Source organism: Callionymus lyra, chromosome 15, assembly GCF_982586985.1.
Source record: "Callionymus lyra chromosome 15, fCalLyr1.hap1.1, whole genome shotgun sequence".
Classification (NCBI taxonomy): Eukaryota; Metazoa; Chordata; class Actinopteri; order Syngnathiformes; family Callionymidae; genus Callionymus; species Callionymus lyra.
In genome coordinates this window covers 17,930,410-17,957,622 of record NC_141832.1, presented here as the reverse complement: position 1 = coordinate 17,957,622, position 27,213 = coordinate 17,930,410, and the positions used below count along the sequence as shown (strand labels likewise).

Below are 27,213 nucleotides of genomic sequence, written 5' to 3'. Positions count from 1 at the left end.
TCCTTTAATCATCATCTCCCAGGCTTTGAAACATTTTTTATTATATCTTGTAATTAATCTATATATTAAAAAAAAAGCTAATTTGGCTCCCGTTGACTCGCCCACATTTTTAGAACGTGTTGGATTCCATTATGGAAATGAATGATGATTTTAGCTGAATGAATAATTAATGCAGGGAGTTTGAGTGATTATCGATTAATAGAAACACCTTTCAGTTACGACGTTAATGAAGACGGTTAATCAACTTCATCAAACTCCTCGGGCAGAGTGAACGTGTGACGTGGTTGAATAACAAGATCCTCTCTCGTACAAACATGAGCCTATATTATCTTAACGCTCCACTAATAATGTTCTGTAAGTGACGGTTTGAGGCGTTTAATCATCATTAAACTGATCAAATGTATACTCTTAGTTTAGCTTTCACTTTATTTGGATGGAGTTCCTCTCTTGTCAAAACAAGCGCTGGCTTTTTTTTTAACAAATTAACAAAAGGGTTGCAAATAGTTTCACAATAAATGACGCACAATCATTCTAGACTCAATCAAACTGTCGGATTTATGTGTAACGCAATATTTTTGCACCATTTTGATTGTGTTCTTTTATTACTTCATGTTTAAAAAACTTTTTTTTTTTTTAATAGAATAAAAATAAAAAATACTTTTTCTTTTGCCTTAATTCGTACGACAGATTCGTTACTTTGATATTTTGGCTCCCAATGACAAAACAAAAAACTTGCAAAAAATCGATTAAATGAACTACCAAAGTATTTAAATATTAATTTAAGGATTGTGCAATGATAAGGCAAACGTATATATATTTAGTGTAGAATTCTCTAATATCGTTCACAAAGTTGGTTCTGTTGACTTTCAATGATGCATAAGTTGAAAAACGATTTATACGTGAATTAAAATGTACTTTTGTGTTGCACTACGGGATCTCCTGAGAAATCTTAATGATGTATCGCACAAAAAATCTGTCGATGAATTCATTTATTTTCAATACGAACAAGCAGCTTTTATATCAGAGAAGACATGGAAAGTAGCAGATCTTGCGATTGTTCATGTGAGCCTATGAGCCTGTTCTCTTTCACGAAAAGATACGACAGTAAAACGGTTTAACTGCAGACAACTTAAAGTAATTACCTGCCATACAGGAATCATTCAGCTTGAAAGCAAGTAACACAATGTTCTGTAACAGGCGTTAATACCGACTCATCGAGAACTTTTGAAAACAGGGCAATGAAGCAATAGTGTCAAAACTCACACAGAAAGTAATTAGACTCTGTGTTTAAGTGTGTGTACACATAATATAGACAAGATGAAAAAAATATTTTAAATTATAAATTATTTAAACATTTCTTTCAATATTGTAACTTTTTATCTCATCTGTAAACCAACATATATTTTGGTGTTAAGATAAGAGTTTGTATGTTTGCGCTAAGTGTTTTGCAAGAGACTCTTTTTTTTATCTTACTACCATCAAAAACCCTTCATCCTCCGACGAATGTCACTTCCTGAATGTTATGGTTCAGCTATACATATGCCTCCATCTTGCTTCTTCCTCAAAAACTAACAACAAAACATCACATTTTTCCTGATATCGCTCGTAACTTTCTCGTCTATTTCTACTCATTACATCATAGAATGAAGCCCGCATTTAACGTCTAAATCAAAATGTATTTTAGGTTATAGTAATGAGGAAAATTTACTAAAAGATATGTTTTCAAAACAGAATAAAATCACGAATATTCTTCTGTCTTAAGATGTTCAGGTTAAAAACAATGTCACAGATTATTTTAAGAGAAGCTGGTTCACTAGTATGACTATAATGTGAAATATGTTTTATCATAAAATATATATATATCATCATTTACATCAAAATATTAAAAGAAATCATGACAAATAAGCAACTTTTTAAATGATTTAACAGTTAAATCGTAAATTAAAAGTTTGATTCAATTTACTTCACATGGATTATACTCACGTATGGTAACAGAAAATCACTTTTTTAAGAGTCTATAAAAAACAAAATAATTATATTTTAAAAACTTTCATATTTTAAAAAATCATGTAAAAGTATTTTTTTTATTATATTTTAAGAATCTATAAAAAACAAAAGCTATAAATTGTATATGATCAAAACGATACAATTACATTAAAATGTTTTTTTTTTTTTAATATATTTTTAAAGAATTAAAAAAAGACAAACGCTTTGAATTATATATATTAAAAATATATATAAAATACATAAACATACTATATATTAACTTAAGCTGTGAAAAGTTTATATTTTTTATGGTATTTCTTGTAAACTATAGTGACCATGGTGATATTGTTTTGCTTCTTTTATTAAGTCATCATGTTCACCTGCAGTGTTTGGTTCACCATCTCACTGGGAAAAAAAGAAACGCCACCAGGAAGACGACTCCTGCACAGTTGCTGCCGTTTGTTTCATGGATTATGTCACAGTTTACATAATCCTACCGAGACAAACAGCTGAAAATATACATTAAACAAGGTAGAACTAAATCAACACGATTAATTTCATTCGCCGAGAAAGGCCTCGGAAATGAATCACGATTACATTCCTGGAGGTCATAAATTCAATTAAACGAGCATATGATAATGGAGCTGATCGCCATTAGGGGACTCCAGCACCTGCCGGGCACCGTTAGCTTGATCACTCGCTACGGTATAAAAACCATGATGGACAGTAAACACCAGATTAGAACAGACGCTCCGCTCAGACTTTCCCTGGAGGGAACACTGGGAGCACTCGCAGGAATAGTTGGGAAGGACGGAGCCTGAGGCGGCGAGGATTGAAGCGAGCGGAGAAACACCCGCAGGGCTAATCGTCACTCTGGATCTCCTGGGAAGTCCTGTCCTCAAATAAAACATACAGCACAGAAGTGTAGTTCATCCGACGCGCCGCTGAGATCCCAGCATGCTCGGCTGTTCTCTGTCTTATTTCTTCTGCAAACTTGTTTCCTCTGCAGTAGGTTCACCTCAAGGCGGCTCTTAACGATCACTTAGGTATCGATTAATGACATTATTGATTGACTCGTCTGACAAATCCCTTCAGATCAGATAAAGACTGAATCCTTTGACAATTTTCTATATAATCAGATGAAGAAAAGAGGTTTAGTCGATACTCGCACAATGGTAATGCTAATGGCTACATTTAAGAAAGTGTATTTATATCTCATAACACATTATTTTGTTGTTGTTGAGGAAATACAATCGAAGGATTTCATGTTTTCTGTTTCATTTTTTTTTTCACAATTCAGTGAAGTGAAGTGAAAAAGAAAAGGAAAAAGTTGGTACTGCTGAGGTGGTTTTCAAAGAGTGCTATCGGGTATTTTGTTATTGTCATTAATTCCCATCGTTTTTTTCCTGAGAAAAAAATAAAAAGTACACAATTATTTTTTTACAAAAAATCAAGAAATACATGAAACTATATTTGATATTTTTTTAATTGCATTTTTTTTTTTAAATTTGGCATAAAACAGGGGTCCCCAACGTTGTTTTTTTTTTTTTACTTAAGACTTGTATTTTCTCTGCATTTTATTCATGGACCAACCTTGGAAAAAAACAGTAAAAAATAAATTGTGTAGATTTTTAGTGTCACTCATTTTCCCTAGTTCACAGGTTTCTAACAAATTTGACTAAAAGCATCATCTTAGCCACGGATAATTTCACTTAAATAAATACGTCATCTTTTTGTGAAATCAAAACACATTTCAAACGTTACAAATATATTTTTTTAATTTCTGTACCGGTAACAAATGCCTCATGGACGGGATCTAGAAGAAAATGACTTAAAAATAAAAACCTTTAAATTTAGAATGAATAACAATTGAATTCTAATTACAATAGCATTATCCATTATACAAATATATAAATATTTTAATTTTTCTGTCGTTGGCGTATTAAAAACTACTGTATTTAATATTAATTCACTTTGTTAACTGTTTTGTTATTTTGTCTAAGCAGATTGGCAAAGAACGACATCCCTTGGAAAAACTGCTTCACTTTAAATAAATAATTTTCAAATCTCAGCCGTGAATAAAGATATTTAACAGTGAAGCTTTTATCCTTTTGGCCTTTTATTTTCTCCGAGTCTCGCTGGGCTTCACATTTGGCATCCGGTCAAATCGAACCGACTTGTCTGAGGAGCGTCAGTTAATTTGAAAAGTAAGAAGAAAATGTCAGAGCAAAAGGAATCAATGCTCGTCTGGGTGAAGACGTTCTTGATCCGGATAAAGTAATGAAGACAAGATTGTAAAGCTGGAGGCAAATAACATTTCTTACGCAATGAACTTTGCTCCACGATGGTACTTTGAATTACTTTTTTTTATTGCTCTAGTGTTTAAAATGTAGAGTAATTATTGGAGAGTTTATTATCATACAGTGTATACTATCAAAAGGTTCGGTAATTATCCTGTTATTACCCACGGGAGCCTTATGGTTAAGAATGCTTTTACTCACACAGTGTAGCTCGGTTTTGTACGTGACAGAGTCTAATTATATGGAAACGCGTAACATTTCACCCAGCAGCCTTTCACATGTTTGATTGTGCTCCAGGATTTCCAGCTACCATCAGAATGCCTTCCATGAGCACAAACTAAAGAGGAAAACGGTTTAAAGCTGTAGAAAAAGAAGAAATGTAAAACACGCCTGCAGGATGAAAGATTACCGGCACATGTGCTGCCATAATGCTGTGGTATGTATAGATATGCAAACACAGGTCTTCAAGAATCAACCTCCCTACACACACTTATGACATATAAATAGTAAACATGTATTTGCTTTTAAGAAAAGGCAAATTCTTATTTCTGTCTGTGAAGAAGTTAGAGTTGATGGTATTGGGATTTTTAACTTCTGGATGACTTAACTTGGGACATGTGGCACCCCTGTCTTAAACTAACTATATAAAACTAGTAAAGGTGTGGCAAATGGGCCGTATGCCGCCCTCTGACTGTACTGATGCGGCCCTGTTTTTATCAAAATACATCTTTACACTTTTTATCATCCCTATCAGTTGTTACTTCATTTTTTACTTGTAATTGTAGATCTATTTTTTCCTTATTTGTATTTTTTGTGAGCTTGCTGCCTTAAATATATTGAAATATATAATTAAATTAACATTATATTTACATGCCCGGTCTAAACATTTCCTATGACTTATATTTAAGCTTTAAAGGGTAAAAAAAAACAAGAAAATACAAAACCAAAGAAATATTCCATTTTTCATTTTCATTTGTATATTTGCAGCTTCTTTAATTATATATATTAATTAATATTATAATAAAATATATATATATATATATATATATATATATATATATGTTGTATGTAGATATAGGTCTATAAAATTCTATGATAGATATTTTTTTAAAATTTAAAGATTAAAATAATAAATAAAAATATTCCTTTAAAAAATATTTTAGTTTTTTCTTTTTTCGTTGGTATTTTACATGATCTAGTCATGTCTTAAAATATGTTTTTTAATTAATAATATATTACCATGACTGTTGTCAAAGATTTAAATATTTAAAATGTCAATAATAGTATATAATTAATTGTGTTTTTGTCTGAGGGTCACCTTATACAAAAGGCAACAAACACAAACACATACATTTTTTTGCCTTTGGGTCACTTTGACCCTAATATAACACATGGGTTTAACACAGTTAATTTTAATTAATTAATGACATATTTTCACCATATTTATTCTCAATTTTCTTTCTTTCTTTCTTTCGGGTCGACAGCCGCTCACCACAGTCACGATAAGGAATTGTAATCGTCCACCTCTGCACTAACCTTGTCAGATACGAATCCAAATCCCAAAAGTCTTCACACGCTTAACTACACAGTGCAAACGCACACTATTTACATATAAACTCGATTAAAACTAAAACACACACAGTAACGAGTACCTTCACACACGTAAACGCACACTGTTTTGCGACCATGCAAGTAGACACACTATATGATATGAACACACATTATCAGCAGTTGCACGTTTATAAACCCACACAATTAGCTTTCTGGTCACATAAACGCTGATAACAGAAAAAAACTAATCACAAGGTAGGTACACAAGAGGCCATGAGTTTGCATGTACACAAACATGGAATTATCATAAACACACATACCCGGAAATCTGGCTTAATGACCTCGACACAAATGCACAAAAACATTTTCCACATACCAACAGCTACCAACACACACACATTGAAACACTTTCGAGAATCCATCATTGCTCATTAGCATCAAAAATGTCTCTGTGTCCAAATGAAAATGTAACGTTCAAGGTGAGGTCAGTTCTGGTCCCTTGGTTCGACTCTTTCAGTGATTATAAGGAAGTCAGAAACGTACCGGCGCGAGTTCTTAATGACACATTTGTATGTGACTCTTCTGGTGTCAGCACATTAAGAATGATACTGTGAGTGGTAAAAAAAAAAAAAAAAAGAAAGATTCATGTCGCCTCACCGGGGCAACCACTTCTATTAATAGCGGAATTGTCACTCTCTCTTTGTCCTCCTTGGGATAGAGGCCAACAACATTGTACGGTCACTGTAACATTACTGAGATTAGCCTGCTGAAGGTGACAGAAACGGACGGAATGAGGTAGTGGCAGGAATTCTGTCCGGTATATCTCGCACTCTCAGAACCTCGACAAACCATAGTCGCACATGAAGTAAGATATGAAGAAAGATGATTAATCATATGCAATTTTAATGCCTTTTGTTCTTTCTATGACAAAGAAACTGTTTATTTCAGTCACGTCCTAGACTGCAGGGGGCATGACTCAAAACCTTAGAGGAGCCAGGGTCTCCAGCAGGGAAGTTCTCACTTAATTTGATATGACTTCTATAATCTTTTGAAATTTAGATAGAGTTTGTCTCAAGTAAAGCATCATTGATAGGTTCTGAAGGGTTTTTTTTTGTTTGTTTTTTTAACCTTATGGTACGGTATACTTGTTAGCTTAGCTAGTCAGTAAAAGATGCAAGTAAAAATGTATATTTCAAAAGGCATTTGAACCGATGTTTGAAAAAGAAGAAATCATTTGTCTTAAATTATATGAATAACTTTGAACAAAATGGCTTTTCCTCAACGCAAAAATTAGCAAAGGCCAAATTTAAACAGTGGTATAATGCCAAAAGTTATTATTTCATTACAAAATAAAAGCATACTTTTTTTTTTTAACTTCTTAAAAGACAAAAACATTACCAGTATTTTAGAATTAGCATCATCACTTAGCAGTTTTACTTGGTGTGTTGTTGGTTTTTTTTTGCAATTTTCTTATTGGATCTAAAAATATTGATCTAATATATATACAGTATATACACTATTATCTTAAATTCGTATTGACGTTAAATAAATAACTTTGTTTATGACAAGGACCACATTAATGAAGGGCTTTAAATGGACCCCAGCACTTTGCTTTGATGAAAGTTGTTGTCTGTGGTGTTTTTGCTACTTTCTTGTGCTAACATTGGCTAACATTTAGCAAAAGCTAAAACATGCATCGCTTGCAACATATTTTCTTTTGTTTAGCTTGTTTTTTTTTACTACAAATGCTACATAATTGCTTCTAGTAAACAAAATAAAAAGTAGCCAAACATCCATACATGCCGTCAGAGTCTATGCAAGAATTCCTGAACGACAAGTGTTGCCGTTGCTAACACAGCGTGATAATCCCACGAGCAGATTAGCCGTCAGTTCCTGCTTCACCTGTTCGACGTAACGATTTAAGTTAAGCGTAAACTTCAATCCGGTTCTGCCAAGTAGAGCATGCTGGTCGGAGCGCACATTTCCTTTTAACAAAGTGTTCTTGATTAGCATGTTGCTATCTCTCGTGGCTACTTGTAAAATTGGTGTTTTTAGAGCAGCAACCAAAGGGCAAAGTCCATATTTTTTAAGTGAAGTCAATGTGAAAAAGCAAAACCATAATGGTTCGAAAAAAAAGGAAAGCTTACATTTTCCTTTTATCATATTCGCAAATACCACATTACTTGAATTTGCACAATTTGAGTTGGGGTTGACTGCGTATTACGAGTGGTAGCCCCTGTAGCCCAACAAATGCTAATAGCTAGCTTTAAAATGCATATATTTTGGTTTTACTTTAGCCAGATAGCTACTATGTGCAGGAACTCATTGAAGTTATCCAGTTATTTCTTGTAAGTGTTTGAAGTGTTTTGGCATCTTGTAGCGACACCGAATTTAGCTCGAGCCACCATATGTCCCGACGCTTTACTCGTGTAGCGCCAAGAACTTTGCGACAACTGAGAACAATATGATTTTTTTTTTTGTCACCGACAAAAATCACACTTTCCAATTCATATAGCACTTTCACCGAACCACCGGAGAGCCCGACGAGTGTCGGATTCCGACGGGTCCTTTTGCTAAAGATGTGGGAAACGATAATTGGCACGAAAAGGCTTTACACACAATTTCCATATTTATTTGAAGAACAGCACCTCGCTGGGCTAACAATCTGGCACCTCGGATCCGCTCTCCTTCCGTGCTCCGGCCTCACACTGAGCGATCACCAGGCTGAGCTGATTCGGCCTCAAAATAAAGGTTCTGTTTAATGAGCGACGGCGAGCGAGGCGACAACAGGTGGGGTGTCAGATTGACGCTGTGCAGCTGGGGATGGACCACTTTCCTCGCCAGCTGTCTGCCCGCATGATAATCATTTAAAGGAAGAAAGAAAGTGTGTGAAAGTGTCGCCGCCCGAGAATACCGCTCGGATTACGTCTGCCGGAAGAAAACAAGGTTCCGTTCGCGCAATGTTACTCATCCGACTGTTGTTTGGATCATCCCATCTTGAGGTGGCAAACATCCAGGTAAATATTGAAATGTTTCGCCCGCCGTGAGCGGCGAGCGACTGCCAACACAGGTTTTGGATCAGATCTGAATGATGATGATGATGATGTTCGGTTGGAGACAGCGTTTCAGCATCTTTGGCGGAATCCAACATGGATGCTCGCCCCCCCGGGGGGGCCAACCAAATATAGACGTTTATTTTCTCGGCCTACTTTTGTTTCCGAAATCCTTCCCTGATCTTCAATCTTGCTCTCATTTCCCTCCCTCCCCCGAATCACTGTTGAATCAGTGGAAGATATCAAGTCGGAGACTCGGAGTCGTTGGCGTCCATATTCAGAAAGTCAAGAATGCGACATGTCTGTTCTAGAAGAGTGTCGAGGTACACGGAGGCCTGTTAATGGTGTGAACGCCGGCACATTTTATCACGAGTCCACGCTAGTATCTTTGCTCCTAGTTTGGAAACAGTTTCTATGGCAACCATGTTCTTTGAGCGGCTCCGCACGGACATTATGTACATTCAAAAGAAGATGCTGAAAGAGGATCTCTAGAGGTGCTCCGGTGGAGACCGAGGGTAGTCAGGGTGAGATCCCCACTCCTTCGAAACGGTAAGATGCTCAAAGGAGGCTATAGAATGAGAAGAGTAGTCCTGACACACACTTGCACAAATATTATATTTTATAACTTGAATATAATTAATCTTTTTCCAAAGTAAAAACTGTGAATAACATGTTCTTGTTTAGAATAGTATCTCTCCAACCCAAACTCCTATGATAAAAACACAATTAATGAATGTCTATTAAGACAAATGTTTAATAAACTATAATTTTTTTTTAATTATCTGAATAACTGACCAACTGAGATGCAAAACATGCTAACAGGCATATTAGCATTGCACTCTTTGACTCTTCGAACTGCATAATACTTAAAGTTTTGTCTATTACTTTGATTATTGCTTGTAATAACGCTCCTTGTTGAATAGGGATTACATTTTCTGTGTGTTTTTTATGGTTATATTTAAGTAGATTTGAAGAAGCCAAACCCTATCCTACGTGAATTTAACAAAACTCAAATTACCATCCCACTTTTGACACCATTTGAAGAAGAACCATTTGAAATGTTCACAATCGATGCCATTTAAAAACAATTTTGCTGGGAATGCTCAATATTAACCAAGAAAAATGAGGAAGACTGACAATTGTAGGTTAAAGTGTACGTCTAATTTTACTTTTTGGTTAGTATCTCAATATCACTATTTTTTTTTTTTACATTTTGATGACCTTTTTAAGTCAATTTAATATGCTATGCCTTGATGATGTCTATTATTGGTAAACTAGAGGTTACATTTTCTGTTAATTGTCTTTATACTATGCTATTAAATGTGTCATAGACATTCCTACATGATTAAACGCACCACCGTTAAAGTTTATTTGTAGTGTTTTTAAAGACATCAAATCATGTCCTGTCTTCCTTTAAAAGTCAAAGTAAAAAAAGATGTATTTCTATATATTATGATCTACAGTCAATGATAGTTTTGGACCAGCATCTTGTTTCGTAACATGATAAAAGGCTTGTTGGCCGCCACGACTTTTGACAGTTTTCGTTGATGAAAGCAACACAACTCGCTACTGTCAGAGCAAGAAAAACACCAGACAATATATATTATCCTCCTCAACAGAAATCATGTCGTACTTCAAATGGCTCTCGAGGTGGTAAGACGTCAGGAAAAAAAAAAGAAGAATCATTGCATCTCAGGTTTTTATGAAAGAGAGGGCAAAGGTCAAGGCTGGATGAAAATACCTTGGTGTACTGCTGTAAAACGTATCTATCAGTACATTTCAGCTTCTTACAATTTTCCATGAAGCAAAAGAAAATGGATTTTAAAGATAAGATCAAAGCATCTATTAATCCTAAGATAATGGTTGAGTTTCTTTTAGGAAATATTTCTGTAAATTTGTATTTTTAAACATGTCATAGACATTCCTACACAATTGAACCTTTGTAGTGATTTGAACAAACATTAAATCCAGTCTATTTTTTGGTCAAAATGAATAAGAAGGTTCTTAAATATATATGTATATCTATAGTCAATTATAGTTTAGTTTGAATTGAGTCTTTACTTTTCCCCAACATTTCACAGCTTATAGAGTTCACACAACATCTTGAATCTTTGAATCCGTTCCATGAAAAAGAATTCCATCATCTGGAGTCTGACATCACGGCTGAAAACTGAACATTATTAATACGGCGCTCGTCACCTCATTAAAATTGATTTGAGATGTTTTAATGGCGCAGGAAGTCTTTCTGCTCCGGGTTTGTATGGAGTCGACTCTCGTGATGAACTGGTATTAAAAGCGAATTCTTCAGGCGTTCTCGAGATAAAGAGGGAGAAACAGATGCTCGGATTGTTGTGAGATGTAAAATAAAAAAAAGAAAGAAAAGAAAACGACTGTGACAACAGTCGTGATTCAAACGACAGGAACTCCAAATCACTTGCTTGTATTCTGCATTATGGATGAGAGCTACAAAGTCGGTGTGATGCAATACAGCAGGACATAATTATATAAAGATCACGATGACACTGTTTTTAACGTGAACAACTCTCGACAGTGGAGATTCTTCCAGATCAAAGGATGCGTTCTGAAAATAGACTCAAGTGAAACCTATTAAATAACTTATTCAAGTGTCGTACTGAGGTTTATCTAAATGTTCTGCTTAAGTCAGGTTTTATGGAATTGCGTGGTTTCGATCACCATCAGCAACATTTTTGACATTTTGTCCTCACGATGCAAATGAAGTTCCACATAACCTGTAGATAGAAAGTCAGTTTAGCATTTCAGTGTATGTTGTATCGATGAACTGAACCGCCACACTGTTATTCAACTTATTAGTTTTAATTTTATTCATTTATTCTGCATGCAGTCGTTTGTCTGCCAGAGTTGGGAAGTTTCCTCATAGCACGACACATCTTAGCAGGAAATAACTGAGTTAGTTATAAACCTGACTACAGGTCGATGGAAGGTAACTGGAGCTAAATCTAGCCCTTCTATAACACTTTATAAGTTATTCATTTATTAATGGATTGCAAAAATATGGCGATCACAACTTCCATAGCGCACTGCAACAAAGGCAATTAATAGTTTATATATTAAAGCTGCCATGTGTGACGTTAAACATGTTGTTTCTGGCGCCCTCCAGTGTCAGAAGAGTGTATCTGCTACGTCATACCCCTTAGAAGTCATATATGCCATGAGGATTTGTTAACTATACAACTATAAGTAAGTAAGTAAGTAATATTTATTTATATAGCGCTTTTCCAGACCAGGGTCACAAAGCGCTTTAACAATCAAAACAATACTCAAAAAAGTATATACTTTAAAGATCAAGATAATACTGAGAACAACACAGGAGTTCCAGAAAATCAAGGAAAAGCCTGAACAAATAGAAACGTCTTAAGATGTTTCTTAAAGGAGTCAGTAGACTCCATCAAGCGCAAAGAGAGAGGAAGATTGTTCCAAAGCTTAGGAGCAACAGCCTGAAAAGATTTCTCTCCTCTGGTCCTGAACCGTGTGCGTGGAACCATAAGTAGATTCTGATCCACAGACCTCAGAGCCCGAGCTGGGGTGTAAGGCTGGATCAGATCAGTGATGTAAGGAGGAGCCTGACCATGAATAGATCTGAAAGTAAGAACCAGAATTTTAAAGTTGATCCTGAAAGAAACTGGAAGCCAGTGAATAGTTTTAAGAATCGGGAAAATGCGAGTTCTTCTAATTGAGCGGGTTAGAATTCTTGCTGCAGAGTTCTGAATCAACTGCAGGCGAGACAGATCCTTCTTGTTAAGACATGAAAATAAACTGTTACAATAGTCCAGACGAGAAGAAACAAACGCATGGATTACAAGCTCCAGATCATGTTCCAACAACATTTTCCTAAGTTTGGATTGGTTTTAGGATTTGTCTTCCCGTCTAATTGAAAAAGTCTAAATACTTATAAAACGCTGTCTCTGACTCTGAGTTTTGTGGTCATAAATAGTAGCTAGATAGTTCTACAGTCATAGATAATGGAAAAAAGCTGGCAAGATGTACAATGAAACACTTTTTGTGTTAACCTTTTTCTACTAAACTAAAGAGGCGTAATTTTTTCAGCAAAAATATGAGCTCAAGCTGCAGCTATTTTTATTAACCACAGAAAGTGATACTACTTAATTATCTGTGGATCCAGATGGTGATTTCAAACATAGTCAATTGTAGTTATCTTTTGATGTGGATCTGTTTTATTTAATTGTTTCGCTCAATAGAAAAAAACCGAAGACAATTGACTTTTATGTTGTCGTATCTGGAGGCAAACGTTAACCAGCAACGAAATAAGCAACAAACGTATCCGGGTGATCCTGAACCCGTCCTGAAATATTGCCAATTATCGCCGCGTTAAATGGATTATCGATCCATACGTCTTCTTAATAGACCCAGCTCTCCATTTTAGAGAACCTTCCACCCCCCCCCCCCGACAGTGTCCATCAACCAAACAATACGGGATGTTCATAGTACAGCCTCCGTAGATTGAACTCGATGGGAAGCGAACGTCTCTGTGAAGAAATCATCTGGCAGACAAGTTTGTTCACTGGGCTGTGATGTGAGGGAAGATTAGAGGGGTGACCCTCACACATCATCGCCGCTGATCATTTGATTGCTCCTTCTCTTCGCCGCCTTCACGTCCCATGATTGTACACTTACCACATGTTTGTTCGGCTGGTGAGAGGGCAATTTGGGTGAATGCCGGCGCAGCACTACAATCAGCCACTTGTTAAAAAAAAAAAAAAAAAAAGAACAAGGAAGTAGATCATCTAAACTTGACGGCTGATTGCTTTTTTGAAAAGTCATTCATTTTTAAACTGTTTTTTTTTTTAAACGCAAAATCATCTGGTTTCATTGTTTGGTTACATGGTTTATACTGCAGTGGGTTCAAATATTACTGTGATAAGAGTTTTATTACATAAAAAGGATTTGATAAACAAGTTTTTAAGGCGGTTTGATTAAGTCAGGAAAGGTTTTTGCACAGTTTTTTTTAAAGAAAATATATGTTTTTTCTTTATTTTCTTCTTCTGTACTCAGTTTATACCTTATATGTCTCTGTATTCTTGCCATCGCGAGTTTGTCTGCAGATTTGTACCAGATATGAAAAAAAAAAAAAAAAATAGCATGTTTTTAATTTACTTTACCGAATAGGAAGGCAAAAGTTTCGGTACCAGTTGTAGAAACAATTCCGCTGTCCTAACAAACACATCCACCAGGGCACAAACAAACAATTTTATGCTGCACACAAAAAACAAGCCCAAACTTGCTGTTTGTGCGACAAGATCTCTCGCCTTTTCCCTTTTGGAAACTTCTGCTTCTTTTTCCATCTTCACTCATCGACCGTAAACTTCTCCCTAGTGATTTGTTTTTTCATTCTGAGTCTTGGCAAACATTCCTGCACCATCTCAGTCTTACCCGTTTCCTCTAGAGATGTTTTTTTTTTTTTTCCCTCTACCGAGACACAGATTTAATGTTGTCCGTTTGGTATATAATTGTATTTTTGGGGGGGTTTATTGCTCCAAGGGAAGTGGTTGGGCAATTGACAGTGGCTTAATCCGCCATTGTGAGGCGCTCTGGACATGTCGGACGGGAATGGGCCCTGGGGCCGAACGAGGACACACTGGTGCAGTTAGATATTCCCTAAGAACAGTTTAAACAGGTTTCTAGGGAGAGGGACTACGGCGACCACCATTAGACAGCTGACTCAACGACCCAAGCTCACTTCAGTGGAAAATTGGTGGAGAGTGTTCGCTACTGAACGAAGGAGAACATATTTTTGATTCAAGGAGACTGGGCTGGAATATTTGCTCAACTGGGAATGGAAAAAAAAATCTATTTTTGCCCCAAGTTGCTTAAAAATACAAAATAAAGCCGTTAGCAAAGAAAATCCAGTTACAGAAAGAAAGAAAAGTGATTATTTGACAAGTCGAATCCAGCCATCTGGATCAGAACCATTGTGAAATATCCAGGCAACAAGAAAGCTTAGTCTTAACAAGATTTGCAAAACAGCTTGACTCCTGAATATCAAGTAAACAAAACATTGTAACATGGTTTTCTCGAGTGCCTGTTTGTACGAGCCAACAAATGCCATATTTAAGCTTAAAAAAAACATTGATTTGATTTGGTTGATTTTCTTGATTTTGATCCCGGTACTAATTACTGGAATTCTGACCCGCTCTAGTAGAAGAACTCACATTTCTCTGTTCCTTAAAACTTTTCACTGGCTGCCAGTTTCTTTAAGGATCAATTTTCTGGTATTTTTTCTAAAATTCTGGTTCTTACTTTCAGATCTATTCATGGTCAGGCTCCTCCTTACATCAGTCAGTCTGGGTCTGATCCAGCCTTACACCCCAGCTCGGGCTCTGAGGTCTGTGGATCAGAATCTACTGATGGTTCCTGAACACAGTTCCAGACCAGAGGAGAGAAATCCTTCCAGACTGTTGCTCCTAAGCTTTGGAACAATCTTCCTCTCTCTCTGTGTTTGATGATCTACTGACTCCTTCAAGAAACATCTTAAGATATTTTTATTTGTAGAGGCTTTTCAGTGATTTTCTGAGACTCCTGTGTTGTTCTCAATGTTATCTTGACCTTTTCAGTATATATTTTTATATTGTATTGAGTATTGTTTTGATTGTTTAAGCGCTTTGTGACCCTGGTCTGGAAAAGAGCTCTATATATATTACTTATTTACTTATCCTTCACTGAAACGCTTTCCCTGGTTCCCCACCCTCGATTTTTCATCCACTTCCTTGTATGTCATCATAATGGCGTCACTTCCACAACCTGAACACAAGCGGACCCGTTTGACGGTGGCTAACGCTGATCCTCATTCCTCTTTGGCTCATCTTGTCCGAGTTCTATGATTTCTCTCTTTTAAGGAGTTTTGAAGACGCCCCACTCTTCCAGTCTCCGGGCAGTGTTCCAACATATGACAGCATCTCACACCGTCCCAAATATCTGGCACAAGCCCTCTCCGTGTGGGTGGTGAATATAACGGATACAATGATGAATAGTACTCCACTTGCACACAAATATAATGAAGGCAAGAAATGTTGCAAGAGCGCCCTCTATGGAGAGACTCTTTATGAGAAACCTTAGGACGCAAGTTGTCATCAGAAGACACTACCAGAGGTAGGACTGTTCTCTATACAATTGTGTTTTATATAAGTTAAAGCACATAATGACATTAAATGTTGTTATTTATTGTATTACAGTTATGTTTAGAGGTGCGCTGCGGAGGAACTACTTCCTGTCCTGAACGTTTACCTTATCTGTTTCATTTATTACTTGTAGTGTTATATGTATGTATGTATGTATTTTCTGTTTAAACTACTGTCTAACTGTCAGATGAAACCTAGCGTACCAGAGGAATGTGTAGACGTGCGCTGTGGGAAGAGCTACTTCCTGTCCTGAACGTTAATATTTTCATGTGCAGGTACATTTGTGTTTATTATCTGCTTCATTTATTACTTGTTATATGTATTTATTTTCTGTGTAAACTACTGTTTAACTGTCAGATGACACCTAGCGTACCAGAGGAATGTGTAGACGTGCGCTGTGGGAAGAACTACTTCCTGTCCTGAACGTTTATATTTCCGTGTGCAGGAATAAAGACATTCCAAAGACCATCTGGTGTCATCGATAAAGTGAACACAACGCATAGTTCAAACAGTATTTGAAGCAGTCGGTATCTGAAAAAGTGGCACATGGTTCTACAAACATCTCGCCAACGTCCTGATCTCGCTAGTGTGCGTTCCTGAATATTGTGGTATTTCTGATGTGGTTTAAAACCTATACAGTCGCTAACTTGTAAAGTAAGTGTCATCGGAGGAAACCTAGCGATGACTGCGAGGGTCCAAATGTAACATATTATATTCCGGGTCATCGACAAAGCTAGCTAGCTAAAAAGTCATGGTTAACAAACTTGATCTTCATGAAAAATCTATGTCCGTTATCGTTATTTATTCTTGAGTTTGTTTGCTGCAATGTTTAAATTATTTATCCATATCTTTTTTTAATATTAATATGATCTTGGATTAACAAGATAAAAAAAAGTAAAGTTGGACATTAACTTGTCTGACGCAGTGATTGGCTGCTGAAGGTTTGTGAATCCTTTTTGTGTTTTTTTTATAACTCGGTAGAAGTCACGCAAAAAAAGATGGCAAAGGAATTGACTATCAAACAGTGAGTGCCACCAAATGTTAGGCTTTTTAAAGCTTCATCATCCCATCACCAGTCAATCGCTCCAATAAATAGGCGCTAAAACTTCTAATTATTCATCCAAAGCTTCTATTGATTTGCGATTTTACAATTAGAGCCAAATTATTCACAGAAAACTGTTATCTTAAAAGGCCGTCAGGCATAATCTACTTTTCGTAAGAAAAAAACTGCCAAATAACGTTGGTTTAATCCTCCAGTTAATCTACTTTAAAATACGTGTTCAAATCTGTTAAATTGCTTTCCTGCCACTAAGAATTATTCAGAAAAATCTCATGCCCAAAACCTCAAAATAAACAAGCATATATGTTAGCGGAATTTTCGCCGCCGTGGACTTCGCCTCAGGTTTAGATTTTTCCCAAAGGAACCAATTAATGTTGATGTCTTGTGTTGCTCGACTGAAACAATGTCTTCCTGTGAGAGTTTAATCACAAATACAAAAGGTGCGAATCACATTCTAAAAATATCAGCTCGCTCACTAAGCGAATGACAATAAGACGTTCCTATCTTTGTTCATTCTCACCTGACAACACATTTCCTCCCACTTGTTCACACATTCACTGACAGGTTTGATTCATAAAAAACAGCTTCCTTTCACCTGGTTTACTCATAAACACCTGCCCACAGCGCAGAATTCTCATTAATTTTGACTCGAGAATTCCAACATTACGCAAACACACGAGTGAAGACTTGTTTTTCTTTTTTTAAGGGACGGATTGCTGTCAGCGAAGCATGAATTTTCATACTTAATTCGGACTCGACGTGCGAAATAATGACACGTTAATGATGGCTGGTTCACTTTTGCCAGCACTGAGACTGGCACCTGAGAGTGTCGGCGCTCCACGTTTGACAGCAAAGCCATTTTAATCAAACTCTTTCTGAGGCCGAGATTTACATTTTAATGCTGATGCCGACTTTTGAGTGAGATTTATTTAATAATCAGGACAATGTACGGCAGTGAACAGTATATAATGGTGTTGAATAAACTAAAAAAGAAAAAAAAGGTGAGAATGGTGGCAGATGGTTTCTACGGAAATGTGCTGATCGTTGGTCCGCTGCCATTTCATGCAGTCAGCCAGTGAACCAAGACTTGCTTAACTTTCTTTATATTACCTTAAATATATATTTTATTTAGGTATTTAAATTTACATGTTATTTTATGTTTTAAAAAGCATCTTGTTTGATGAAATTATGAGCAATACAAGTGTTAATAGTGTCCTGACATGGATTTACACCATGTTGCATTGATTTACATTAATTTACCATTGATTCTTCGTGTCAATTGAACTGAATAACTTATGCTAATGTTTCCCAATAAAGGTTATTAAAGGTCTTCAAATGTGGCTCTCCTCACCGCCCCATTGGTTTTACAGGCTAGTCACAGCATACCGAGCATTTTAGAACACTTCATTTATTCATTCATGCCTTGTTTTCATTACCTCAGTCTGTCTTTTAGCATAATCACTTAGAACTTTATGAATATATAAATTAAGAGTATACTTTATATGTCTATGTGTATATGAAAGAATAAGGAACAGATTATTTATTTTTTTGGTGGTATTCTGGAGTTCCACCTGGATCTAGGAATATTTTGAAGGATCACTTTTTGTGAAAATGACCAAAAAATAAGAGACATAAAGACATAAATGTAGATTTAAAATCAACAATGTTTTAGGTTTTCTAAAGAAAGGGCTCTGGGCAAAGTGTGGCTCATTCATTACTTATTTACCTCTTTATAGCATATAATTATATGTATATGTTATTGTAATAATATCAAAATGTCTGTAGGTGTATTTGTTATCTTTAAATGAAAACTAAACAATTTACATTTAAATACTTACTTTAGTTTTCCTTTGTTATGTTTTTCATCCCTTCCTTTGTATGGCTATACATGTCATTCATTGTGACCCGCTTAAGAAACGTAGTTGCCTACGCCGTCTATCGAAGATAGCGTGGAAGCAGCAGTTTTTTTCTGGCCAACAGCCTATCAGGAATGAGCTTTAAGGAAATTACTTGCTGAAATGGATGTCTTTGCCTTCTGGGTGTTTTTCTGGGCATTTAAATTTTAAAGAACTTGGCCTTACGTATTCCTTCAAACTGCTTTTGGAGAGCAGCACACACGCTTGGCCCGCGTCTAAATCAATGAGTACCTCCCTGGCTACCTTTTTATACACACTTTTGACTAATAAAGATTACTTGAAAGTATGTTAAACATTTCCCAGTCCCTTTAGCAAGGCTTCAGAAATGTCAGGTTACAGGCTAAAAAAAGGCAAAATAGGTAAATAGCGTCGAATCCATTATTTTGAGGATGTATTTTAGTCTTTGTACCATTAATCATATCATTTATAACTGTAAGTTATGACCGTGAGTGACGACAATAGATGACTGAGTAGTTTGGCAACATTATATCAGTTTAAAAGAAGACTTATTGTGGTGATTCTGGCGTTTTTTTTTGCTTCACACACACCGAACAATAGAAGCATATGAAGGCGAGCTGTGACAGACTGGTTTTGTTTCAACGGCTTTAATTGGTTCTCATGCTCTGTGTATTCATCACGTAGCCCAGGTGCCTGCAGATACTCTGCCATGGTGTTTTGCATCCCGGCATCTAATTACTTTGCGGTGAAGACCGCGAGGAAGAGACAGAGCGATGTTCAATATGCCTTACTTCGCCATTTTGTGACACTTGTTCAGGGGAGGAAGGGAAGAAAAAAGGCCTTTGTCTCGCACTAGACAGCCAGCAGGTGGCTGAGGAAATGACACAAATGTTTCTGGCATCGGAGATTTTTTTTTTTTTTCTTTGCTCTCCTAAATTAACAATTACTCATTCACAGCCTTCTGTGGATCTATTCATCTTCCAGTCCATGCACTGTGGGAACAATGGCTTGTTACTTATGATGACTTTAGATTTACAAGACGTTGCGTTGTGTTTAATTCATAATTCACGGGAAGTGTAAATGATACAAGCTGCGGTGTTCAACCCAATGTTTCAAAACATCCCTCCATCTTGTCCCATCAGTTCACCTCGGGTTTATATCTACCAGCACGGTTGCTCCTCTTAGTAGATTAATGAGATGGTTCACCCAAAATGTAAACTTCATTTTCTAGTCACCCTCATATTGACTAAGTGTAGGGATTATTACTAACCTACTAACATGCTGCACAGACAGAAAACACTTCAATTTACCCGGAGTGCTTTCTTTCTGTGTAGTATGTTAGACTTTTAACTTCTACAACAGTTTAAAATGTTACTTTTTATAATATTTTCTCCAAACAATTCCTCATGTCGAGGCTTAAATACAAGATGGACGTTAGAGGCGAGTAGTACGGAGGTATTTGGATGTTTTTAAGTTTGTCTTTTTGAACGAAGATGAAGATGAAGACGAAGACGAAGACAACTGAGCTCCAGTCACTACATTAGCATGGACTTACATTTGTACCTATAACTCCTTATTCGACATGAGGGTATGTAGAAAAAGGAGTGAATTTTGGGTGAAGTATCGCTTTCATTGAGCAGACCTTAAAGTCTAATTTTAACGTGGACCACATCAGTGGCTTTATATCAATTCTAAATTCTAAGTGTTGCTAAGGCTAACAACTGGAGATAAGGCTGGAGATATATTTGTATACAGGTATATACACATACGAAATGTTGTTTAACGTGACACTGATGGACTGAAACCTGTGCACGAACATCCAAAGACTGGAATTGTTTGCTTTTTCAGTCATTCTTTTGCTCATAGGCTTTTGTTTTTGTCTCTGCAAACTTGTCATTTTAAGTTGTTTTTTTTATTTGCAGTTGCTTTCAATATATAACCATTCAACTCCTACGATAGTGGAACTCTAGAATCTCCCTGTCTCTGTCAACCCCTTTGCTTTATCTCTTCTTACACTACCTATCAGTCTCAAAAGAATGCCGTTCTGCTCGAGGTTTCTGCCTGTTTAAAAACCTTTTCCTTGCCAATCTGCCAAACGTTTGCTCATTCCCTTTTTATCTTTCTCACACATTGTTATTCAAACTGTAAAGTGACTTGAGATAACTCTTATACTCTTAATAAAATCAACTAAAACGGAACACCTCTGAGAATCAACCATTAATCTGAAGAGAAATGTTCATACATAGCAAAATAAAACTTAACATATATACTTTAAATGCACCAGGACAGAGCATCACTCTGCCAAGGATCTCATTTATTATTATTAAGACAACACAAAATATCCCAAACCTTCCTTGATCTACACGGTAATCCAGAACTAAATGAACAAATTCAACCATATATTACCCTTTTTTGGTAACAAACAGTCATAGAAACATCCTTTATGGAGGAAATAAACACAAACAAATAACATTTTATTAATAAAGAGGTGCAAACGGACAAATATTCTTAGGGATTCTGCTTCATATCTTTTTTTTTTAACTAGTACAGCTACTTAATTCACATTCTTTTTGGTCTTTTAAGTCAAAAAAGTATTTTTGGGCATAGATATTAGGACTCAAATGTTTGAATTCAGTGCATGTTTCTTCTCAAACCATGTCTAAAGGTTGAATTATTTGACCTTTAACGATTGTTAATAGATTCATAATGATGATTTATTTGACTTTGTTATTTTCTTAAAGAAGGATTATAGAGTGCTTTTTTACTTTATTGATATTCCTTCCATGTGTTCATCTCCTCCGTCAGCCAATCGACTACCTGTTGGCAACTTCATGAAAGAGCTGAAAAAATACATGTCTCAACATTTTTTCTTCATAATTTCCATATTACTGTGAATTCTATTATCCACGTGAGCCAAAAATATTCTACTCCCCTTTCCCTTGTTCCTCCACTATTACTTCGCTCCTGTTATCGATTTTCATAATCTCATAACTGCTTACTCACGTTCAACCCTGCGTTTGATCACCACCTTCAACATGAACGATAATTTTATCTTGAATACAATTAACGTATTCTCTCTTCAGAGTAACGTCACGAGAGAAAACTAAAAAAAAAAAAAATCCATTCAGAGATGTTTGTAGAGCACTTTTCTTCCTCTTTGCTTTAAGCTTCTATTTGACAATATAAGTTCAGCCCCAGCAGAGAAAATCACACCAACAAATATTCCATCATCAAACCGACTGTTTGTAGGAGTTGTGAGAGAACAAAAAAAGAACATTTCTGTGTGAAACATTTTCTTTTAGCTACCGAAACCTCACCTTAGTACACATTTTTAATCCAAAAAAGGCCAGAGGGGCCAACATCGATAGATCCTCCGACATGAACTCATAGTAAACGCACAAAAGCTCCTGATTCAAGGGGGTGCTCAAGCTTTTATGCATGTTGTACACTCACCAATGAGCCGCACCTATGTTTATATATTTATATATATATATATCTATATGTCAATGTGCCTCTGGCTGCGGTTGTATTTTGAGCCTTATCTACAAGTTACAGCCTTATTAGATATTGAAAAGTCACAGCATCTGCAGCTCCTGAATGTTAATTCTCTGTCATTTCCTCCCACTATCTGTTGTCTGTAGGCAGAACTCTTGTCAGCATCATTGATGTCCTTCAACACAGGGACTCCACACTGGACTTTTAGCCAATACAGTGAAGATTTGATTTGATTGGTTCCATCCTAGTCAATACGAAACAACAGATTGGTTGACGATGGCGACCACAGGAACCAACGGAGGATATACGACGTCTGATGCGAGTGTGTAGCCGCACACTAGCTGTGCTTCTGGGAGGGGGGGGGGGGTGCTCTATAGTTACGGTCGTCGACGGAGTCGTAACTGTTGCGTCGTAAATAACGCGCGTATCTCCGGGAGACTTGCTCACATAAAGAGTTGTAAAAGTCATTTTGTCACAACCTTTTGTCCCGGGTGAGATCACTACTTCGGGTTTCACGATGTAACGACCCCTGTGATTTTTTTACATTTATAATGCGGTTTTTTGATGCAATCTTATTTTGCAGCATAGTAAGCCCACCACTAGGGGGCCACCAATACTTCATACTTCTTCGAATTGTTGGATTTAACTAAGTTGTATCGGTTAGATCAAGCCACTCTGGTTGTAAGGGTACTTTTTGGTAGCACATTTATACAGTAGTTTTTTTATTATTTAATGTCATTGTACTTATAGCTGTTTACATCTCGTTCTAATGCAATAAACCTACAGATGTTGTGTTCATGCAGCCCTACGTTGTACCTTAAAAATGTTAACAGTATAATCAAAATGATAGCTTTAAGAGACCAAGAAGTCATTGTCGTAAGTATCTTAATAACCCTTATATAGGTTCAAGCTTATTTTTTATTATTAGTTTTCCTACTTCAGAATCAGCAGTGTCACATGGTGTCACAATGTATTCTAAAGAATAAAAAGTAAAATCTGGTTTATCCGACATGAGATTTGTTCCGTAGATTTCACTTGATATTCTTTCTCCCTTCAAAACCTCATTGATATTCACCCTCGAAGTTGAAAACAGTCCATTCATCTTTTTTAATCAAACAGGTGTGTGTCACACAGGCCACCAGAGAGTAAGAAAAAATATTATTAAAAAAAAAAAAATCTCTCACTAGGTACAAAAAGAAGAAGGAAAACTGCCACGTTAACATGGCGGAATGATCAAACCGACATATGCCCCCGTCGTGGTTTGCACCATATGTTTCACAGCTCCGGTCGCTTTGATTAACACTGTTAACCGGGTAGCAACTGTTTTAACTTCTGGAGTCGGAGTTTTAGTCACATGGAGCTGAACGCATCAGCAGATTTTGAATATGGGTGGAATTATTTTCAGATGGCACACAGATACTTAAGCTCTATAACATGTTTGTTTTAAATGGATCCATTTGACTTGAAAGAACCTTTTCTCGAAACAGATTATTTTTGAAGTGATACACGTTTCTGTTTGATTGTTTTAGTTTGGACTGTCAGGGCTACTGTAGCTTTGCTATAATGTCCATATTTAAGAATCTATTTCACAATTATTACACCAGATTAATGTTAGACTAGCTGTGTCTACCTCATCATACAAGGGTCCAAAATATTAAATTAGTCTACGTTTTTGGCCCCACAAGATTTACCCTAAGGGAGTCTTTTCATATTGTCTTTTATTTTTTTGAGGTTAAATCCATCTTAACTATCTCTGTGTTTCTCCTCTTCCTAAAATAAGAATGACTGTGAGGGAAAGTCTGGGCCTCTTTATTTTGGCTGCTGCCCCCACAATCCAACCGCGGATTGTCAAGACCCTGACAGATGGATTTAATATAAAGAAAACCTGTAATATTTTCTAAAAAAATGTAAGTCAAATATTATTTGACTTAATACCAGATTATCAATAGAGAATACATGGATTGTCAAATTTAATCCATCAAGATACATTGTTGACAAGAGCAATCGGCATATTATGGGCTAGAACCGCTGGAATAAGCGGCTGGCGGATGGAAAAGTGGGATGTTCCACCTGTTTAAGCTGAATTTTCTGAGACATTTTAAGGGAAATACACTTCAAGACTCTTCACTGTAAACTGCTTTTGCAATGACAGCTTGGTTTACCCTGAAATGTTGACTCTGACTTACAGTTTTTGAAAGGTTCTTGACATTTCTTTTGCAGTATTTTGGCAGATAATACTGTAAGTAATGGTGACGTCCATACATGTACCGGTCACTGAGGGTGCGCTTCATTCTGCGAGGTGCTAATTTTCGTGACTAAACTGTCAGTAAGATTGTGAGTTGGCTCTTTTCACTTGAGAAGATTCATATCAGAGCAGAGCTGCGAGGAAGAATTTGAGACGCTTTCTGTTCGGGACGCCCACAGCTTGTGGGAAAACCCGTAATGCCAACTGCCATTTCCATTTAGAAAGGGGTTTGTCACATTTCCAAAAAAAAGGGGGGAAAAAAAAAAACAAGCCTCGCTTGTCCCCTCAGGATATCTGTCTCTCCCAAACAGCAATTTATATCGAACAGGGCAGCCTCGTCTCCTCCACACCTCGCCGTCACCGAGAGCTGTAATTCTCTCTCAGTATCCACGGCACGATCTCTCCCTCACTCTCCTCCACAAAGAAACCAAGCCAAAGCAACTTGCATACAAAATAGCTGACTCAATCATCCGGCTGTATAATCAAGATAAGGCAGACGGGAAGACGGTTAATGCTTGGGCAGGATGTTTTCAAGCACACCTGAAAAGTTAGCAGACCAATCACACCTGCACACATGTTTGCACGTGTTGAATGAAAAATGCTTCGACAAGTGATTTATTTTTCGAACATTTCCCGACTGAGTCTGCATTTTTTTTTTTTTTTTTTTTTTTTTTTTTACGAAGCTTGGCTTTGCTTCAAACCTCTTTTTTTTTTTTTTTTACTTTTGCCCACACACTTTTCTTGCCAGACATCTGTGTGAAACACTTCACCGCCGCTCCTTTAGAATCCAACCCTCTGCTGACTGCACTAAAAAAATCAATTCACATCAACATTTCTGTCAAATAAATCTCCAGCGTGCGCGCCGTTGTTATGCATTTCCAAGACAGATGGCAGACGCAGAAAATCCTCGCGCTTATCTCCAACCACTGATATTGGCTCGGTGCTGATCATGTCATATCTGTGTAGTGAATCGGTCATGTATGTTGTTAAGGGGAAGTAACATGAAGCTTATATGGATTTTTAAAAAAGTACTCCATGCAGTTGAAGTGCTTGATATAAAGTTCCATGGAGCTGTCCGTGGTGCTGAATCCACTCATCGGAATGGTTTTGTACTTTAAGCGCAAAACAAATGCGCTTAAAAAGGTGAAAATAGCGGATGAAATTGCGGATGAAGTGAAGCTGCGTGTGTCGTACTATAACAGTTGCGTTTAAAGACCGTACGAATTAAAAGATAGTAGAAGTGAAGCGGCTTACCTGGATCTGGAGAGTCTATGCGAAGCGTTGGTTTGAAAAAAAACAAAAAAAAACACGAGTGGAATGTCTGATACAAAAGAATTAAAAGAAGAAGGGAAAAAAAAAAGATCCAGATATTCGTTGAGTGAAAGCTGACGGCGTCAGAGATCCATCTAGTCTTATTTATTCTGATTCAAACGTGTCTGTGATTCCTTCTCTGTCGAGACCCGGAGTTCTTTCTTTCCGCTCTCTCTTCTGTCGCCGAACTGACAGCTCCGTTCAAACAGAACCGGAGGAGGAGGAGGAGGAAGAGGAGGAAGATGAGAAGGAGGAGGAGGAGGAGGAGGAGGAGGAGAAGGAGGACCGAGTCTGGCGAGGTACCAGAACCGGCACCGAGAGCCTCGCGACAACAAGCATGTGCACGTTCCGAGTCCAGCCGGAGCAACTTTTAAATCTCCTAACAGGATTGTTCGCAGCCGAGAGGCTATAAATGGACGCGTGCGAGGTTCGGAACAAAGTCCTTCTGCTCCGGTGACACACACTTGTTTTGTGTACATGACACGCCGCGTCACGTGTTGTGCACGCAAGTTTAGACGCGCGGGGGGGAATGACTAGAACGTTAATACAAACAAATAAAGATGGGAGAAAAACGTCGTCACGGTGGTGGAAGTAACTTTAACTCTGGAAATTTTTTTTTGTTAAATTAAAGTGTTGCAACTATTCTCATTACCTTTGATATTTTTAAATAGATTCAATTATTTAGAAAAACATAATACCATAATAACTTGAATTTAAATATTTCAATAATAAGTTAATAATGTTCTTTACATGAAACCAACATCAGTCATTTAAAAATGGCAAAGTGTGTTACATTACATATAAAACACGATGCATTCCATTGACTAAATCGAAAGAGATGCTAATAAATTGAGGTAAATCACTTAAAAAGAAAGAAATTAATCTAGTTAAGAGTTAAAAGGCAACAACACCAAAAAGCTGGTCTTTAAAAGAGTTTTTAAAAAGAGATTTGAAAGATGATACAGACTGTCAGCCAGTCTTATCTACTGTCACAGTTTAAATTGTATATAAATGAAGTTCCAAATATCTGAATGTCTTACTAAGTATACTTATCAACATAAAAAGTGTATGTATTTTTCGGTATGTTGTCTTTAATTAAATTTAATAATTATGCTGTAAAAAGTACCCTGGATTGTTAATAAATGATTTGATCTTCATTGTCA

At 36.7% G+C, this 27,213-nt stretch overlaps 1 protein-coding gene across 1 annotated transcript in view; it reads right to left on the bottom strand.

Annotated features, from left to right (window-relative positions):
• Positions 1-26,202, bottom strand: part of elfn1a (extracellular leucine-rich repeat and fibronectin type III domain containing 1a) — a 111,658-nt gene extending 85,456 nt beyond the window's left edge. The window contains exon 1 of the mRNA XM_087808594.1: positions 25,994-26,202. The gene's annotated coding sequence lies outside the window, so the exon portion shown is untranslated. The remainder of the gene's footprint in view (positions 1-25,993) is intronic.
• Positions 26,203-27,213: the final 1,011 nt, after the last annotated feature.